At 45.7% G+C, this 10,589-nt stretch overlaps 1 long non-coding RNA gene across 1 annotated transcript in view; it reads right to left on the bottom strand.

Annotated features, from left to right (window-relative positions):
• The window catches only part of LOC123520947, a 32,502-nt gene extending 25,506 nt beyond the window's left edge, over positions 1 to 6,996 (bottom strand). The window contains exons 1-2 of the long non-coding RNA XR_006679456.1: positions 6,752 to 6,996; positions 6,096 to 6,187 (exon numbers count right to left, since the gene is read on the bottom strand). This is a non-coding gene — a long non-coding RNA (uncharacterized LOC123520947). The remainder of the gene's footprint in view (positions 1 to 6,095; positions 6,188 to 6,751) is intronic.
• Positions 6,997 to 10,589: the final 3,593 nt, after the last annotated feature.

Here is a 10,589-nt window from a genome sequence, read left to right on the forward strand (position 1 = left end):
GAAGCACACCAGCCTCTGCAATCACGAGGTGTCGAAGGGATCAGGTATAAGGCATCATCAGAACAAAAAATCTTACCGTAGTGAATGATGGGCGGGAGTGCGGAGTGGAGACCCAAAGCCCAATTGTAGGCCACTGGAGATGCCCTTGCAGAGGGGTCTATGGGGAGGATACTAGCCAGTCACAGTGCGATGTAGCAATGATGAAAAATACAACTTTCCTCTAGTTCCTAAATGCTTCCTCCCACCCCCACTATCATGATCAGAATTCTACCTTGCATGTCTGGCTAGACCAGAGGATGTACACTGGTACAGATAGGAACTGGAGACACACGGAATCCATGGCGGATGATCCCTTCAGGACCAGTGGTGTGAGTGGAGATACTGGGAGGTTGGAGGGAGAGTAGGTTGGAAAGAGCGAACCAAGGATCTATATGTGACCTCCTCCCTGAGGGATGGACAACAGAAAAGTGGGAGAAGGGAGAAGGGCAAGATATGACAAAATAATAATTCATAAATTATCAAGGGCTCATGAGGGAGGGAGGAGGGGGAGCGGAAATTAGGACCTGATGCCGGCGGCTTAAGTGGAGAGCAAATGTTCTGAGAATGAAATGTGCTTTTACACAATTGATGTTTGTATGGATTGTGAAAAGAGTTGAATGAGCCCCTAATAAAGCAATTTTTTAAAATGTTAATGTGTTGCTATGTTTTTTAGTTTTATGTTTCTGTACTTGATAATACTTTTTATGTAAAGTAAACCAAATGCTGGGTAACAGAAAGACCCAGGATGTAGGCGTTAACTGTTAACCAAGTAATGTGAAGTTCGTTTTGAGGAAATGAAAGTAAAAAAGAGTGAGATTGTGCACATGATTACTTGACTACTGACTGGAAGGGGGGCTGTTGGATCCTACAGGAGACCCCGCAGGAGACCGGCCTAGGGATCTACTTCCCACAGGTCACCGCCTTGAGAACCCTGTGGGGCTTCCGTCCGTACAAGCTTGGGGTTGCCGGGAGTCAACATCAACACGAGGGCAATGAACAGTCACGGCGAAGTACAGCTAATAACCCTGGACATGACCCAAAGCCAATGAAGGTTCGGAAAGGTGCCACAAAGACAGATCGGTTTAGGGACCATGGAGCCCAAGGAATAACATGGCAGTGCCCCTGCCATGGGATGGGCTTGATGTTCTTCCTCCTGCATCCCAGACTGAGTGTTTGAGAAGCCAACCGTCAGCAAACGCTAATGGGTCAAACAAAAATTCAACTGTCATCAGGTGTATTCAGACCCAAATATATCCCAACTGAAGTTTCTGTTCTTTCAAGTCGTAGTACCAGGAGAGAGCCTAACAAGAAATGTTTCCACAGATCTCTAGTCAAGCCAAATACCACAGAAACATTTGCCACCTACTGGGGCCTAGAGGAGCTTTCATCTCTGCTGGGTCATAAGCCCCTCTTCATGGTGCTACCAGAGACCCGGAGGGCAGCCTTGACTTTCATCCGTGTTCACTAGTAATGAGGCCCCTTCACACTCTCTGCTAGGCTGGTAAGAGAAGGCCTGTTGGAAACTTTCAACTTCATTTTCACTGCTCAATGTTAACCAAGTAAACCCCCTTCCCACAATTTCACGGGAGGCCACAGAGGACATTAATGAAAAGTATTACTACTATCAGCCAGAGTGTTTTAACAATCAAGGTCCAATAGGAATGCTGGACTTTTATCCCAACCTTGGTGGTGCTCTGGATTGGCTGATAACATAAAGGTCAGTGGTTCAAACCCACCAGCCATTCCCCAGGGGAAAGAAAAGGGTGTCTGTTCATGTGAAGAAGCATAGAGTCTTGGAAACCTGGTATGTGGGGTCACTTTGAGCTGGAACCGACTTGATGGCAGTGGGTTTAGAGTTGGTCTATTAGTCTGGGTACTTTAGAGAAACAAATCCGCAGAAACACATATAAGAGAGAGCTATATAAAGGGTAAATGCGCATCAAGAAAACATCCCAACCCAGTGCTGCCCAAGCCCACAAGTCCAACATTAACTCATGCCTGACACCAATCCACAAAGTCCTCCTCCATCTCACAAAACAGACGCAATGACCCCGACTGCAGGAGGAAAGCTGAGTCAGGGCTGCATTGGGGTAGGTCCATTTGGCTTCTCCTCAGGGATGTCTTGCAGGAAGTGAGCCTTGCTAGCTAAGGCAGGGAGCTGGCTAAGGCAGCTGCACTCTGGTCTGACCATCAGAAAGCAAGAGATCCAAGAACTAGGAAGGCGAGGCTCACCAAGCCATTTATCCCTCAGCCCTTCAATTACCCCACATGTGTTTATCAGCCAGGTTGGCACAATAAACTAAAGACCTCAGTTGGCAATAATGAGGCAGCCCCCCCCCCACAACCCTCCCGCGTCGCAAACTACAGTGGTTTTAGAAGAAACCTGCTAACACAGGATTTAAGGAAGATCACCCAAAATGATCAGGACTTACTAAAAATTCACTCTCATTCCAAGAATCAGGACTCTCAAAATGAGAGAAGTCAGTCAACAGATGCCAGCACCAAGGTGACACAATTATCTGAGAGGGATGCGAAAGCCATTACAAAATGCTCCAGTTGGCAATTTACAAATACCCCGGAAACAGGAAAACCAAAATCGTATTAAAGAAATGAGACAGAATTAAGTGTCAATAAAATCTGTGGATGCATTCAACAGCAGACTGAAGAGGACAACGAATGGTACAGACAACTTGAAGATACTGAGCAATGGGAATCGGCCAGTGTGTAAACAGAAAATTGACAGAAAAAGTAAACAGAACCTCAGAGATGTGGGGCTATCACGAAATCCAGCAACCGAAATCTGGCTAATCGCAGGTTTCCCTGCTTCCCTAAATTTTCTTAAACTGTGTTAGTAGTTAGAGCAAAATGTATATGGTTTTTTTGCATGTCGAGAAAATAAAAAGGCTCTCCGGGAGTGAAATAGTTAAGCTCTCAGCTGTAACCTGAAATGTGTGGTCTGAACCTCCTCAGCTGCTCTAGGGAGAAGGGGGAAAATGTAGCAATCTACTTCCTTAAAGATCACAGCCAAGTAAACCCCACAGGACAGTTTTGCTCTGTCTCATGAGGTTGCTCTGAGTTAAAAATCTACAGAACCAGACAGACAAAAGGAAATAAGATGATTATTAAATGACAGCCTAGAGAGAAGGTTTCTACACTTAACTGGTAAAATTTTACACTGATAGATCTTGATGTGTTATTTGATGTCTAGACCACTAAAAGGCTATATTACTAAGGGACATGCATAAGCTATCTAAAATGCAATAAAACAATAATGCCCACAGGAAGACAGGAGAAAGAAAACAAATGGAGAAAATAAAGCAAAACAAAATGTCAGACTTAAACATTAACGTATCGATTATTCCATGAAAATTATCTAAATTATCAATTCAAATACAGACATTGACAGAGTTTTAAGCAAAGAGATGGCCTAAAGATCTGCTGCCTATAACAAAGTCACTTTGTAAATTACTGTATAAAAACTCACATCAGTCTGGTCAGTGCTGACTAATGGCAACCTCCTGTGGGTGTCTGAGACTAGGACTTTATAGGACTAGAAACCCAGTCTTTTTCCCGGGGAGCTGCTGGTGCTTTTGCAGTCTGACTCATAACCACACCACCACCATTAAATCACCACACATGTACATAGAACTCAAAATGATAGAAAACACGATGTACAAAATTAGGCACTGGATTGACTATATTAATAGAAAAGGTTTCAAAACAAAAATTTTTTAAACTTGGGAAATACAGAGAACATTAATTCATGAAGAATCAACTTACCACAAAAGCATAACATTCTTAAATATGTATGCACCAAACAACAGAACTGCAAAGAAACAAATTGTGTCTTACTCACGGAGACAGAGCTATATCTACAATTACGGTTGGAGACTTAAGCACCATTAGTCAGTCCAAAAAGGATATAGAAAAGTCCAACTACTCCATCCACCAACAGGATCTAATTGGCATTTAGAGCACTCTACCCAGCAATAGCAAATAACACATTTCAAATGCCCATGTGCTATACCAACATAGATCCATCAGACAAAACACATTTAAAAGAATTGGGATCTCAGCGTGTGTTCTCTGACCATAGCGGAGTCAAACAGGAATTGATAACAGAACGAATCTGTTTGGAAAGTGAATACACAGGACCCCTGGTGGTGCGGTGGTTAAAGGTGACCAGACATCCCGCTTTTGGCGGGACAATCCTGATTTTTAACAATTTGTCCCGCGTCCTGCCGCGTTTTAAAAAAGTCCTGATTTTTGGAAAGAATGCACGACAAGCTAGGGTATACGGTTTTCGGCTGCCATGTGGCTATTTTGCCAGGATATGAGTTTTATTAATGGTGTCCCGCTTATGTCTCGCTTTACCAATGTTAAAATCTGGTCACCTTAGTTTAAACCCACCAGCTGCTCTGCAGGAGGAAGATGTGTGCCTATACTTCAGTAATGATTTGGGACTTTGAGGAAACCCTATGTGTGGTGTTCCACAGGATCTTTGATGGCATGGGGTTTGGGGTATCAGCAAGGGAGTTTCAAAGAGTTTGTGGAAATGTGGAATTAAAAGATCATTAATGGGACTTTCCCACAAACTTTTTGAAGCCCCTGGTGTATATATAAGTAAATGGAAATTTAAAAAGTTTGCACCGAGGAAAAATGGAAAGATTACTAAATGCTTAATGTCAAAAAGTCAAAAAGGGAAAATCTCAAATCAGTCATCTAAGATCCCACCTGAAGAAACGCAAAAAGAATCAAAAGCAAAAGGAAGGAAGTCAAGGTAAGGGGGAGCTCAATGACATTAAAAACCATACAAATCACTGACTCTGGAAAGACAAATTCATAAGCTTAGCAAGACGAACAGAAAACACGGCACAGATTACCTGTTTAGGAATGAAGCAGATTACCAGTGCAGACAGGAAGAGGCTGACGGGTGCCAGGAACAACATTCCGCGTATATTTGAAAACTTCAAAAGAAACACCAATTCCTTGAAAACTATAAACTGACTCAGCAAATATGAAAGATCACTAGAATAACTTGTTATTAAAGGATATTGAATCTGTAGTTAGAGCTGCCTGAAAAAGAAACCTCTAGGTACATAAAGTTTTATTGGAGAAGTCATCAGACATTTATAAAGATTTAAATCCAACTCAATACAATGCCTTAACAGAAAACACAAGAGGAAGGAATGCTACCCAAATTACCTTGAAACCCACCCCGGACAAACACTGTACAAAAACACGACGGTCACAACCCATACTCTCATTAGTACAGATCGCGGTTTCCCAAAGCGGGTGATACCACGCCCTAGGGGAAGCTGGGAATTAGCCAAAAGCAAAAACCAAACTCACTGCCGGCCAGTCTGTGCCAACGTAGCGGCCCTATAGGACAGGGGAGATCTGCCCCTTCACATTTCTGAGACTAACTCTTTATAATAGGGGTAGCAAACCCCATCCCTCCTCCTCAGAGCTCCTAGAGATTCCAAACTGCCAACTTCAAGGTTTGCAGCCCAACCCATAACCACTACCCAGCAGACCGCAGGGAGCGCCCACGGAGCGTGCCGCAGCAATAGCTACGCTTCATCGTGGGTTGTGGGATACAGTACAAAAGTACGTTGTTTTGTTTTTTCCTGAAATAAGGCTAATAAGCCATATAAGGGTGAGCCTGTGATACCGATGCAAAGATTCTTAATAAAATATTTGCGAATTGGATCCAGCGAGATGTTAGCTATGACCAGGTGGAGTTTATTCCAAGGATGCAGGTGTGGGTCCTTAAATGAGGATCCGTCCATGTTGACCACTATAAACTACGTTCCCACCAAAATGAGGTGGGAAAGCTGAACCCTGCCAATTAGTCCGTCACGCCACCCACTGACCTCTGTGTTCTAGGCAAACTTTCTGTGAAAACTTTAACTTAGAAGATTATTTTTTCAATAATCTTCAATGGCAAAGGATTAAGCAGGTTCAGTAATCACTGGAAATGGAGTTGGATTGGTAACACAGGAATGAAATAAAGCCTGGACGTTACCAAAGAAAAGAAAGTGTAGAAAAGGTACCTGATTTTGCTGCTTGAGAAGGTGGCAGGCTGTGGTGGCAAAAAACAAGGAAGGAGGCTGGTGCTTCTTGATCACTTTCCAGGACAGCTGGCCTAAAGGGAAAGGTCAATGGAGGGGCAATTAATCACACACGTTTTATTCCTAGCATCATCAATCAAACGGTCGGAGGTCAGATGGGTCAGGGGTCGGAATCGTCTGCTCTCAGCGCAATAAGGACCTGCTCAGCTTCTTCCTGTCAGCACTTGGCCTCTTCAATAATGAATGTTTACCTCGCACTGTTTCACATTGCCCTGTCTTCCCCCACCCCGAAAACTTGATCCTCAGCATGAAAAAGGAGCAGGAAGTGAGGGGGAGCTCAATTTAAAAAAATAGTGGGGTAGGGGAGCCCCATACACACACTTTACAGCTCAGCCTCCTCCCTGTTTGTCATAGCTCTGCATGGGCCTCTCACAAAGGCTTGCTGCCCTCTGTCGGGCTGCTAACCACAAGGTCAGCGGCGGGGAACCTCCAGAGGCTCCAGTGGGATAAAGATGGACCTTTCCACTCGCTTCACCAGTGACCGTCTGGGAAACCCACATGGGTCACTGCCCTGTTCTGTAGGGCTGCTATGAGTCGGCATCGACTCCCTGGTAGTGAGTTTGAACTTGAGTTCTTACCCAGGCGAGCCTCAGCTTCACGTCAAGGTGGATGATAGTCACTGCATCTCAGTGCTCTCAGACCATCTTACTTAGCCAGGTTATTTATTTACAAGAATGGGAGCAGCTTTCCAATGGCAAGGGAGTCCGTCCTACGTCCCCACCTGTGTTCTCTGAGGTTCAGCTTTCCTCTGCTTGCCACAACTTGACCCGGGGAGCAGGGACCGTGAGCACACGACTGCAGCGCCATTGGCTGAGTGGAAGCAGGTCCTTGCACTTCCTGGAGCCTTGATTTCCTTTTCTGTACCTGAGGGGGTGGTGAGTCCCTTGACGCTCACATACCTTCTTTGATTTAATTGATTGAACTCCTACCGATAGCCGCTGCTAGTTAGTTGTGTGAAGGAGTTTTCATAAAAGCTTCGGAGAAATGAGTCCAGGCCAGTGAATGTGGAGTTCGGGGAGGGTGGCTGGGAGAAGTCAGTCAGTGTTCCCTGTGAAAATCGCCGGTTTGTATCCATACAAGCTACCAGAAGCTGTAGCCTCCAAAGGCAGAAGTTTCCACAGTCTTGACAAACACACACCCATCCTGCCAGGAGCACTTTGTGAAACAGTATATTCCATTGTTAGAATTTTGAGCTGCAATTGGCTTCACTGAGCAGCCACTCATAGGTCCTGGTTGCGCCCTTGGGGTCTCTGCAGGAACAAGGGCAAGTCTTAGCCTCCTCCATGGCTTTCAGGTGGTTACCAAGTAGCAGCCAGGGCGCTCCTTGGAGTCTGCTCTTCTAAGCTCCACCTCCCAAGCGCCTTCCTTGCTATATTGCCTTCCACCTGGGGGCTGTTCCCTGGCCTGCCCCGCCCCAAGCCATCTTCTCTGGGAGCCTAATCTTAAAAAGATCAATGAGGGCGGAGGGAGAGGGCTAACAAATGTGTGAGCACATGCCCACCCGTTTCTAGTCTTCAGCCTCAGTATCTTTTTATTTGCGAGTTCCCACCTCTACTGAAGACACAGCTTTATATGGAAAGGGCTGATTCCCAAAAGCCATGGGGGAAGACTAACTTCTTTCAAAAGTGACCCTCTGAGCGGATCAGGTGATAGGACTAGAAAAGCAGTTGGGAAAAGTCTCTGAGCAAACTCAAGGAGCCTTGGTGGCATCGTGTTTGCACATTGGGCTGCAGTCCGCAAGGTCTGCAGTTCAAAACCACCAGCTGCTTCTCAGGAGGAAGACAAGGCTTTCTACTCCCCATAAACAGTTGCAGTCTCAGAAACTTTTCTGCCCTGTCCTTGAGGGGTCGCTATGAGTTGGCATAGACCCAATGGCAGTAAGTTTGGTTTGGACCAAGCTTAAGTTTCTCCCTTGTCCCGCCCCCTCATTCTAACACCTGGTGACACTGCTGCTCAGAAGGAAGCTAGCTGCCCATGTGTTGGTCTGGGGGTGAGGGGTTGGGGGGATTTGCCCTGTCATTGCCAAGCTGAGCATAAGCAGGCTTAGGAAACCAACTGTAGGCCCAAGAGATATATAAGGGGGCTTCGAAGTTTGTGGGATATGGAAGTTAAAGATAATGGCATTTTCCCACAAACTTTTCAAAGGCACCTCCTCATCCTTTGGGAGAAGAAACGGACCCTGCCACGGTGGACCATGGACAAGCGTGGCAGACACGGGCAGTACTTGGCTTGAGGAGGCCGCAGAGGATGTGTGGGAAAGACTCCCAAGACTGAGTTAGTCGTAAGTCTCATTCTGCTCTGAATTCAGTGTGTATAGCAAAAGGTATGGGCCGTTCCATTCCTTGACTTCCATTTTCCTCATGTGTAAAAACGGGCCGAGCGCCACTTTTCCCACCTTGAGTCAGAACCCGTGGGACACAGCACAGGCCCTGTGGGAGACACTGAAGAGTCTTGAATCAGCGAAAACAGCTGCACGTTCTGTCCTGGACTTCACTATCCAGCAGAGAGAAAGATCTGCCGAGGAAGTAAAAACACTGCCACCAAGTTGATCCAACGCACAGCAAGCCGAGAGGACAGAGTTGAGCTGCCCCTGTGGGTTTCTAAGAGAAACTATATGAGGGTAGTGGCCCTTAGCGTCTCCCATGGAGGAGCCGGGGTTTCGAACTGTGGACCTCGTGCTTCGCCGTCTAAGTGTGACCCCCTTTACCACCAGTGCTGCTAGCTGAAAGATGGGTGGTTCAAACTGAACAACGGCCACTCGTTTTGTGGGAGAAAGATGTGGAAGTCTGTTTCCAGAAAGCGTCTGAAACCCAGCCCATTGCTACCTAGTCTATTCCAACTCATAGGGACCATATAGGAAGAAGGGAGTGGAAAGGCCCCTTTGAGTTTTTGCATCTAAATCTTAGTGGGAGCAGTCACCCTCATCTTTCTCCCATGGAACACTTGGTGGGTTTGAACCACTAACCTTGAGGTTAGCAGTTCACTTAGTAACCCACTACACTAGGGTTCCTTCCATAATTATAGCCCCGGAAAGCCTATGGGGTAGTTCTACTCCATTCGAGGGTGACTTTGAGTTAGAATTGACTCAGGGGCAACAGGTGTGGATTCTCGTTTTCTTTCTTTCGGCGTGTGTGTGAGCACTGTGAAGGAAACTGTAGTTGAGTACTGACATCTGGAGGGATTCTGCTTGTTAACTACGTGGGGAGTGGCCTGTGATTGTGATGGAGGAGTTATTTGCCAGGCTAGAGTGGCTGAATCGGAGGATAAAGGGCTGAAGCACTAGGCAGGGATCAGATCTCCCAAACCCCTGTCAATATTTTCATCCTTATCTTCAGAACAACCAGAAGCGTTCATGGCAAGGATTGGCCTGGAAAAGCCTTTTCATTACATGTTTTATTTACTTGAAGGGGCTCTAGTAGTGCAATGGATTATCAGTGGGGCTGCTAACCACAAGGTCAGCAGTTTGAACCCACCAGCCACTCTGAGGGAGAAAGATGCAGCTTTCTGTTCTCATAAAGATTTACAGCCTCAAAACCCCAAGGTGCATGTTCTACTCTGTCCTACCGGGTCGCTATGATTCAGAATTGACTTGAAGACAGCGTGGCTTTGTTTTGTTAATGAACTTGAATGGGGAAAAAATACATATTTATGTTTACTAACCTGTAACTCAAATTCCATTTTTCTTCAATTATACAAGTAGGCAGCCAACCATGATAGTATTAGCTCTTAACCGGGCGTGGTCGCCCTTAAAAGTCAAATATTTCCTCACACTATAGTTGCTGCCAATGTTTCAATATCATTTATTCTGACTGCTCTGATAATGTAGCGAGACAGTGAGATAAAGCAGGGCCCTTGACACGGTGGATCGGCACGGTGGCTGCGACAATGGGCTTGAACATAAGAACAACTGTGAGGCTGGCGCAGGACCGGCCTGCGTTTCCTTCTTTCGTACATCGGGTCACTGTGAGTCGGAATGAACTCGACTTTGAAATGAACACTACGTGAAGATGTAGATCTGCTGTTATGTCCTATTCTCACCAGTGAAAGAGCACGTGTGGTGCCGCGTGGGACCAGGAGAGCTGGAACTTGTCGGGGCTGCCTTGATATTCCAGGCCCGGGAGCATTCTGCCTTTGGCGGTGCAATGAGCGCACTCCTCTGCCCTTGTTTTAGTGGGAAATAGCACAATATTCCTTCTCACTTACATAGGTTCCAGCTTTTTCAGGCTTACTCTATAGTATGACTCTGCCTTTGGAAATGTTGATGTCTTTTTAAATAGAATTAGTTCCCTTGCCCTGTGTTTCAAAGCATTCTGTCTCTCTTTAAAAAAATTTTTAGTGTGAGAAGTTTATGCTTTGAGTGCTATCTTTTTTCTTATGGGAAGAGGGTGGTCAGAAGGGAAAAAAAGCAACATGCTT

This window comes from Echinops telfairi, unplaced genomic scaffold, assembly GCF_000313985.2.
Source record: "Echinops telfairi isolate 266 unplaced genomic scaffold, ASM31398v2 ScPeMD7_7467;HRSCAF=8505_1, whole genome shotgun sequence".
In the NCBI taxonomy this organism is placed as follows: Eukaryota; Metazoa; Chordata; class Mammalia; order Afrosoricida; family Tenrecidae; genus Echinops; species Echinops telfairi.